Genomic DNA, 9,499 nt, shown 5'->3' on the forward strand with positions numbered 1-9,499 from the left:
GAACTGTTTAAATCCAAGGTGAGAGTCAGAATGGGGATAACACCCGAGCAGTCTCGTCGGAGGTTCAGAGCCCTAAGGTGGAAACCAGACATGTCATTTACCCGACATGCCTACCACATTGTGAAACATTAGGATGCCTGGATATCAGGAGCAAGTGTTGAATCTCCAGAAAATTTGCCCTTCCTAATACAAATGGAACAATTCTTAGAGGGTGTTCCTGAGGAAATAGAAAGATACATCCTAGATGGGAAACCCAAAACTGTAATCGAGGCAGGAGAGATTGGAGCCAGATGGGTGGAGGTGGCAGAGAAGAAGAAAACTGGTCGCAGTTGGAGCAGAGACCAGAAGGGACCACCCCAGACCACACCCTATTACTGGGGGCCGCCCAAAGCCCCACCTACCTCCCAAAGAACCCTCCAGACCCCTTATCATCCCACCACCCCATTCTCCAGCAACCCTCCTCGCCCCAGTGACCCGTCAGCTAGACGATGTTTTAAATGTAACGAGCTGGGGCATGTAAAGGCCAACTGCCCCAAGAACCCCAACAGATTACAGTTCATTGCACCGGAATCACACCAGAGGTCCACAGGCCCAGATACCTCCCAGATACCCTTGGAGCGGAGGGAAACTGTGAGTGTGGGCGGGAGGAAGGTCACCGCGTGGAGGGACACCGGAGCACAAGTGTCAGCTATCCATGCTTCCTTAGTGGACCCCAATTTAATCAACCCAGAGATCCAAGTGACGATTCAACCCTTCAAGTCCAACTCTTTCAGTTTGCCTACAGCCAAGTTGCCTGTCCAGTACAAGGGCTGGTCAGGAACGTGGACTTTTGCAGTCTATGATGATGATCCCATCCCCATGCTGTTGGGGGAAGACTTGGCCAATCATGTGAAGCAGGCCAAGAGGGTGGGAACGGTCACCCGCAGCCAGGCTAAGCAAGCCGTGAGGCCTAACTCTGTTCCTGAAACTTCTATCAGGACCCGGTCAGAGGTGATGGACCCAGACCCCAGGCCAATGTCTGCAACAGCAGTAGTGGATCCAGTTCCAGAGACCCAGACGGAACCAGTCCCAGAACCGGAACCAGCCGAACAACCAACACCAGACCCAGTGTCAGCACTGAATCCAATACTTGCAACCTCAACACCAGAGGGCCCCACCGACCCTGAACTGGCAGCAGCCGATAACCCGACCCAAGAGGCTCAGCCGGAGCCTGAATCCCAACATAGTGCACCAGCGGAGAGCGGTTCACAGTCAACAGAAACAGCTCCATCCCCTATATCGCTTCCAGAGGGACCAAGCCTAGGTCCACAATCCAATGAGGAACTGATGTCTCCAGCATCAAGGGAACAGTTCCAGACCGAACAGGAAGCAGATGAAAGCTTCCAGAGAGCTTGGACGGCGGCACGGAGCAACCCACCGCCTCTCAGCTCTTCTAATCGATCCAGGTTTGTTGTAGAAAGAGGACTTTTATACAAGGAAACTCTTTCTGGGGGACACCAGGAAGACTGGCATCCTCAGAGACAGTTGGTAGTTCCAACTAAATACCGGGCCAAGCTCTTGAGCTTAGCCCATGATCACCCTAGTGGCCATGCTGGGGTGAACAGGACCAAAGACCGTTTGGGGGGGTCATTCCACTGGGAGGGAATGGGCAAGGATGTTTCTACCTATGTCCAGTCTTGTGAGGTGTGCCAAAGAGTGGGAAAACCCCAAGACCAGGTCAAAGCCCCTCTCCAGCCACTCCCCATCACTGAAGTTCCATTTCAGCGAGTAGCTGTGGATATTCTGGGTCCTTTTCCAAAAAAGACACCCAGAGGAAAGCAGTACATACTGACTTTCATGGATTTTGCCACCCGATGGCCGGAAGCAGTAGCTCTAAGCAACACCAGGGCTAAAAGTGTGTGCCAGGCACTAGCAGACATTTTTGCCAGGGTAGGTTGGCCCTCCGACATCCTCACAGATGCAGGGACTAATTTCCTGGCAGGAACTATGAAAAACCTTTGGGAAGCTCATGGGGTAAATCACTTGGTTGCCACTCCTTACCACCATCAAACAAATGGCATGGTGGAGAAGTTTAATGGAACTTTGGGGGCCATGATACGTAAATTCGTAAATGAGCACTCCAATGATTGGGACCTAGTGTTGCAGCAGTTGCTCTTTGCCTACAGAGCTGTACCACATCCCAGTTTAGGGTTTTCCCCATTTGAACTTGTATATGGCCGTGAGGTTAAGGGGCCATTGCAGTTGGTGAAGCAGCAATGGGAGGGATTTACACCTTCTCCAGGAACTAACACTCTGGACTTTGTAACCAACCTACAAAACACCCTCCGAACCTCTTTAGCCCTTGCTAGAGAAAACTTACAGGATGCTCAAAAAGAGCAAAAAGCCTGGTATGATAAACATGCCAGAGAGCGTTCCTTCAAAGTAGGAGACCAGGTCATGGTCTTAAAGGCGCTCCAGGCCCATAAAATGGAAGCATCGTGGGAAGGGCCATTCACGGTCCAGGAGCGCCTGGGAGCTGTTAATTATCTCATAGCATTCCCCACCTCCAACCGAAAGCCTAAGGTGTACCATATTAATTCTCTAAAGCCCTTTTATTCCAGAGAATTAAAGGTTTGTCAGTTTACAGCCCACGGAGGAGACGACGCTGAGTGGCCCGAAGGTGTCTACTACGAAGGGAAATGTGGTGGTGGTGTGGAAGAGGTGAACCTCTCCATGACCCTTGGGCGTATGCAGCGACAGCAGATCCAGGAGCTGTGCACTAGCTACACGCCAACGTTCTCAGCCACCCCAGGACTGACTGAACGGGCATACCACTCCATTGACACAGGTAATGCTCACCCAATTAGGGTCCAACCTTACCGGGTGTCTCCTCAAGCTAAAACTGCTATAGAACGGGAGATCCAAGATATGTTACAGATGGGTGTAATCCGCCCCTCTGAAAGTGCATGGGCATCTCCAGTGGTTCTAGTTCCCAAACCAGATGGGGAAATACGTTTTTGCGTGGACTATCGTAAGCTAAATGCTGTAACTCGCCCAGACAACTATCCAATGCCACGCACAGATGAACTATTAGAGAAACTGGGACGGGCCCAGTTCATCTCTACCTTGGACTTAACCAAGGGGTACTGGCAGGTACCGCTAGATGAATCTGCCAAGGAAAGGTCAGCCTTCATCACACATCTCGGGCTGTATGAATTTAATGTACTCCCTTTCGGGCTGCGAAATGCACCCGCCACTTTCCAAAGACTTGTAGATGGTCTCCTAGCGGGATTAGGAGAATATGCAGTCGCCTACCTTGACGATGTGGCCATATTTTCGGATTCCTGGGCAGACCACCTGGAACATCTACAAAAAGTCCTTGAGCACATAAGGGAGGCAGGACTAACTGTTAAGGCTAAGAAGTGTCAAATAGGCCTAAACAGAGTGACTTACCTTGGACACCAGGTGGGTCAAGGAACTATCAGCCCCCTACAGGCCAAAGTGGATGCTATCCAAAAGTGGCCTGTCCCAAAGTCAAAGAAACAGGTTCAATCCTTCTTAGGCTTGGCCGGTTATTACAGACGATTTGTACTGCACTACAGCCAAATCGCTGCCCCACTGACAGACCTAAGCAAAAAGAAACAGCCAAATGCTGTTCAGTGGACCGAAAAGTGTCAGAAGGCCTTTAACAAGCTTAAAGTGACACTCATGTCTGACCCTGTACTAAGGGCCCCAGACTTTGACAAACCGTTCCTAGTAACCACAGATGCGTCCGAGCGTGGTGTGGGAGCAGTTTTAATGCAGAAAGGACCTGATCAAGAATTCCACCCTGTAGTGTTTCTCAGCAAAAAACTGTCTGAGAGGGAAAGCAACTGGTCAGTCACTGAAAAAGAATGTTATGCCATTGTCTACGCTCTGGAAAAGCTACGCCCATATGTTTGGGGACGGCGTTTCCACCTGCAAACCGACCATGCTGCACTGAAGTGGCTTCACACCGTCAAGGAAACTAACAAAAAACTTCTTCGGTGGAGTTTAGCTCTCCAAGATTTTGATTTCGACATCCGACACATCTCAGGAGCTTCTAACAAAGTGGCTGATGCACTCTCCCGTGAAAGTTTCCCAGAATCAACTGGTTAAAATCGTTCTTGAGATGTGGAAAATATTGTTAGTCTTTATGTACTTGGTAGTATATTTAGAGATGCATGTGTCTTATTAACTCTGTTTTTCCTAGAGCTCCAGGAAGAAATCCCAGCCAGTGTTTCACCCTAGCTGAGATTTGGGGGGCGTGTCATAAATATAAAGGGAAGGGTAAACCCCTTTAAAATCCCTCCTGGCCAGGGGAAAGCTCCTCTCACCTGTAAAGGGTTAAGAAGCTAAAGGTAACCTCGCTGGCACCTGACCAAAATGACCAATGAGGAGACAAGATACTTTCAAAAGCTGGGAGGAGGGAGAGAAACAAAGGGTCTGTGTGTCTGTCTATATGCTGGTCTTTACCGGGGATAGACCAGGAATGGAGTCTTAGAACTTTTAGTAAGTAATCTAGCTAGGTATGTGTTAGATTATGATTTCTTTAAATGGCTGAGAAAAGAATTGTGCTGAATAGAATAACTATTTCTGTCTGTGTATCTTTTTTGTAACTTAAGGTTTTGCCTAGAGGGGTTCTCTATGTTTTTGAATCTAATTACCCTGTAAGATATCTACCATCCTGATTTTACAGGGGGGATTTCTTTATTTCTATTTACTTCTATTTTTATTAAAAGTCTTCTTGTAAGAAAACTGAATGCTTTTTCATTGTTCTCAGATCCAAGGGTTTGGGTCGGTGGTCACCTATGCAAATTGGTGAGGCTTTTTATCCAACATTTCCCAGGAAAGGGGGAGTGCAAGTGTTGGGAGGATTGTTCATTGTTCTTAAGATCCAAGGGTCTGGGTCTGTAGTCACCTAGGCAAATTGGTGAGGCTTTTTACCAAACCTTGTCCAGGAAGTGGGGTGCAAGGTTTTGGGAAGTATTTTGGGGGGAAGGACGCGTCCAAACAGCTCTTTACCAGTAACCAGTATTAGTTTGGTGGTGGTAGCGGCCAGTCCAAGGACAACGGGTGGAATATTTTGTACCTTGGGGAAGTTTTGACCTAAGCTGGTAAAGATAAGCTTAGGAGGTTTTTCATGCAGGTCCCCACATCTGTACCCTAGAGTTCAGAGTGGGGGAGGAACCTTGACAGGCTCTTTCTTCTGTTGTCTGTTTATAGGTCTGTTGTTATTCTATGGTAACAGACAGAGTCCTAGAAGGAGAGATGGGGAGCTGTTCAGTATTGGATTGAGGGAGTGTAGCCTTACTGAGTGGGTGAAGAGAATTTACTCCATGAAGGACATCTTAGATCAGGGGTGGACAAACTTTTTGGCCTGAAGGCCACATCTGGGTACGGAAATTGTATGGCGGGCCATGAATGCTCACAAAATTGGGGGTTGGGGTGCAGGAGGGGGGTGAGGGCTCTGGGGAGGGGCCAGAAATGAGGAGTTCAGGGGGTGGGAGGGGGCTGGGGCAGGGGATTGGGGTGCAGGGTGTGTGTGATTGCTCCAGCTGGGGGTGCGGGCTCAGGGGTGGGGCTGGGCATGAAGGGTTTGGGGGGCAAGAGGATGCTTCGGGCCGGGACCGAGGGGTTCGAGGGCGGGAGGGGGATCAGTGCTGTGACAGGGAGTTGGGGTGCAAGAGAAGATCGGGGTGCAGGCTCCTGGAAGCGCTTACTTCAAGCAACTCCCAGAAGCAGCAGCATGTTCTGCCCTCCAGCTCCTACGCAGAGGCACAGCCAGGCAGCTCTGCGCGCTGGATCCTGGTGAATGGGAGCTGCAAAACCAGCACTTGGGGCAGGGGCAGTGTGCGGAGCCCCCTGGCTGCCCCTATGCATAGGAGCCAGAGAGGACACATGCCGCTGCTTCCGGGAACCATGCGGAGCCACACCACACGTGGAGTGGGGCAAGCCCCAGACTCCACTTCCCCGGCAGGAGCTCGAGGGCTGGATTAAAAGGTCTGACAGGCTGGACACAGCCCACAGGCTGTAGTTTGCCCGACCTGTCTTAGATCAAAGACGCTCTGTGTGTGAAGAGAGGGGTGGAGAAAAGATATGCGTTAAAGCAGGCAATCTCCCCAGCTTTTCTGTGAGTAGGTCTGAGCTGCAGACCTCCACATATCTCCTGTGTGGACCTGCTGGGTGATATTTTCTAGTTACACACAACCTACATTAAAAACTATTTTATATAAAAACACAAGGGGCCCTGGACTGTGCATTCAGACCCAGGGTAGCCACAGTGGCATCTCAAAATCTCTGGATAGAAGAGTACAGGACCAGATCCTAAAACTCTTAATGATTGGACAGGAAAACAGCACAAGTAAGAAAATTCTATTATTTATGTAGCACCTTTGGCAGGCCTGGTGCATTACAGGTAAGTAGTGTAACAATACAAGCTTCCTGCCCAGAAGAACTTCAAATTTAGAGAAACAAAACACAACAGCGTGGGGAAAGGAATGCAACATCAAAGCTAAGAGTTTGGGCAGCTGTGTTCAGCCGAGGTCTGTGGTTGTCTTCCGGCTTTAATGGTTTAAACTGAAACGGGAGCCCGATGGAAGGCCCAGGAGGTGAGGAAGGAGAGCAGCTATTGGTGGAAGAGTGATTTTTGGAAAGGCATTGCCAGCAGTATGAACACCTAGTTCTTACCCAGCGCTTTTCAGCGGCAGATTTCCATGCGCCTCACAATCTTTTAACGTATTAGCCCCGTTTCACGCAAGGGAAACCGGAGCACAGAGGGAGACTCCGTGAACGGCCTGGCTCACCCAGGAAGCCTGTGACGGTGCCAGGGGCCGGGGCTGGGCCTGACGTGGGCAGAGGCCCCGGGGCGGCGAATCGAACCTGGCCACGCCCCAGCCTAGGGCGCCCCGCCCCGCCCCCTCCGCGCGCGCCGGCCCGCCGAGTGGGAGGGCGCCGCGCTGCTTAGCTCCCCCCCACCTTCTTAGGTCTCAACAGGGCAGAATCAGGGCGGGAGGGGCCCGCTGTTCAGGGAAAGGGAGCAACATCCGGGTAACTCGAGCGACCGTCTCCTGAAGCCCAGTGGGGAAGGGCGGGCCGGGCGAAACCATGGTTCCACGATGGGAGCAGGGGGAAGGACGGAACGTCCGGACCGCAGCGTGTGGGGGGGAGCAGAAGCGGGAAAGACCGCCCCCCCCCTCCACTAGGGATGAGCTCGCTCTGCTCGAACCCAGCCGCCGTTGCGGGACAGTGTGTTACCTCAGAGTTTAGGGGGCTGAGGAGTCCCCGGGGGAAAGCGCAGAGGGGGATTTCCCACAGAGGGCTCGAGACCTACCATCAGGCGCCCTCCCCCACGGCCGGAATCGGAATAGTATCTGCCAGATGGGGGCGGCTGAGCGGGCTGACTGTGGGCGCTGGAAAGGCGATACCATCAGGCGGGGGGATCCTAGTGGGGAGCGGAATGGTATCTTCCAGCAGGGGCCGCCTATGGGCGGAACCATCCGGTAGTGGGGCGGGGGAGGGTCCACACTGGTAGTGGCTGGCGCGCTGCAGGGAGGAGGCGGGATAATAGTGAAAAGTCTAGCTGGGGAGAAAGGAGCAGACAGCGGCTCGTTGGTCTAGGGGTATGATTCTCGCTTCGGGTGCGAGAGGTCCCGGGTTCAAATCCCGGACGAGCCCGCTTGGAAAGGGGGAGCGCGAGCCCTCCCGTTTTGTGGGTTTGATCCCTCAGTTCATTTTATTGCATTACCTGGACAGCGGGGCCCCGAGGGCAGTAAGGGAAGGAGCGCAAGGTGAAGTGGGTGGGAGGAGGGCAATGCAGAGAAGGGGGGGGGTGACTGGGGTGGGTGGGAGTTGCACGGGGGGAAGGGGTGCACAGGGGGGCAGTGGCTGGCCGGGCGTCCTGGGGGTGGGGAAAGTAGGGGATCGTGCAAGTGGAGACACAAAAATTGAACAGTGAGATCAGGCTGGGGAGGCAGGCAAAGAGAGATTGCTGTATTTTTTTCCTTTGTAAATACGTGGGAGGTGTCCCCCCGTGACAAGGAGGGTTAGGGTTAGGGAGGGCACAGACCCATAGGAACGTGGGGAGGACAGGGCCATAGGGAGACGAAGTAGGGGGCACGGGAGGAGAGGGGAAATGCACAGGCAGCATCCGCTCTCCCCGTGCACCCCAAGGTGTATTTCTTCCTGCCGCCTTCCCTCCCCCCCCGGGCTCTCTACGTAGTCCCCCGCCCCGTAATGCTAGTCTCATTAAAGGGTTGAGCAATGTTATTAGAGGCCGAAGAAGAGGAGGATGTATGGGGGTACTTGCGGGAAAAGTGGGGCTAATAATATATTGTTCGTGTGGAGGAGGCGAGGGGACTCACGAAGCAGTGAGAATAAATGTAATATTCAAATTAATGCACTGTCAATACAGAAAGCAAGAGGGCCATGTTTTTCGTTGCAGCTATTTCCTCATTTCTTTTATCTTGATGTGTAAATGTACTTTCAATAAAAACAATGTAAAATGATCGTAGAACTGTTCAAGTGTTGGGAAGAGAAAAAAAACAGGGCTCGTCCGGGATTTGAACCCGGGACCTCTCGCACCCTAAGCGAGAATCATACCCCTAGACCAACGAGCCTGCTATATAAGCAACTTTCTAGCTACTGCAGAGGAAGCTAATGTTGGTTCAGTCCTATCCACGTGGATTTTTCTGATTTAGCCAGTTGTTACGGTAGCTCTATTCTGCCCCCTATGTAGGTTCTGCCACCAAGGATCGTTCATTACCCCTTCATTTGTTATTAGAATTTTTATTAGACTCAAATTAATTAATTAGATAAACAATACTATTATTTGTAATAGAGATAATAATGCACATGTAACTGCACAGACTCTTTAATCAAGCCTGAGGGCCAGTGTATGATCCCTTTTCATCCTTCGGATCTGTAAGAGCTGCCTTCTCCTTGGGAAAAATTCACCCCGTGCAGTGACCCAGTACAAGATCTATAGACCATTTAAGAGCTCAAAATTAAGAAGGAATAAAAGCCCACAGAAAACAGGCTGTTATAACAATGTCAAGCAGCAAAGTCACCTTTTTTAATGATAGACAAATATTTAATTTAATAACTATGGTCCCAACCCTGCAATCTGAGCCACACAGATGGATCCCTCCAGCTGTGAGGATCCTTACTGACTCCAGTGGGATGCTACATGGGCATAGGGGTATCTGCTTTTATTCAAAAGTCTGTTGGGCATTATACACCTATCTGCCTGTTATATTTACAAAGAACCAATCACCATAGCATCCAGGTGCTGAAGTACAGTTATATAAGAGAGTCAGGACTCAGAACAAAATTGGATCTGCTCCTACCGTCTTATAAGTCAGTCACTGTATTTGGATTTTTAAAAATTATCTTAGCATTGTTATTATTGGTTGGCTTTGCAAAAGATAAGGTTTTGCAGCTCTAAAGGTGGTCAGATTAGGTTACATTCTGTGCTCAGTTTCACCTACAATAGTCTGTTTCT

General features: G+C 50.8%; 2 non-coding genes across 2 annotated transcripts; one reads left to right on the top strand and one right to left on the bottom strand.

Moving 5' to 3' along the window:
- Nucleotides 1–7,602: 7,602 nt before the first annotated feature.
- On the top strand, nucleotides 7,603–7,674 carry TRNAP-CGG (transfer RNA proline (anticodon CGG)). The gene has a single exon. It is a non-coding gene; the product is annotated as a tRNA-Pro (tRNA).
- An 869-nt stretch (nucleotides 7,675–8,543) lies between these two features.
- TRNAP-AGG (transfer RNA proline (anticodon AGG)) lies at nucleotides 8,544–8,615 on the bottom strand. The gene has a single exon. It is a non-coding gene; the product is annotated as a tRNA-Pro (tRNA).
- Nucleotides 8,616–9,499: the final 884 nt, after the last annotated feature.

This window comes from Caretta caretta, chromosome 1 (genome assembly GCF_965140235.1).
Source record: "Caretta caretta isolate rCarCar2 chromosome 1, rCarCar1.hap1, whole genome shotgun sequence".
NCBI classification, from domain to species: domain Eukaryota; kingdom Metazoa; phylum Chordata; order Testudines; family Cheloniidae; genus Caretta; species Caretta caretta.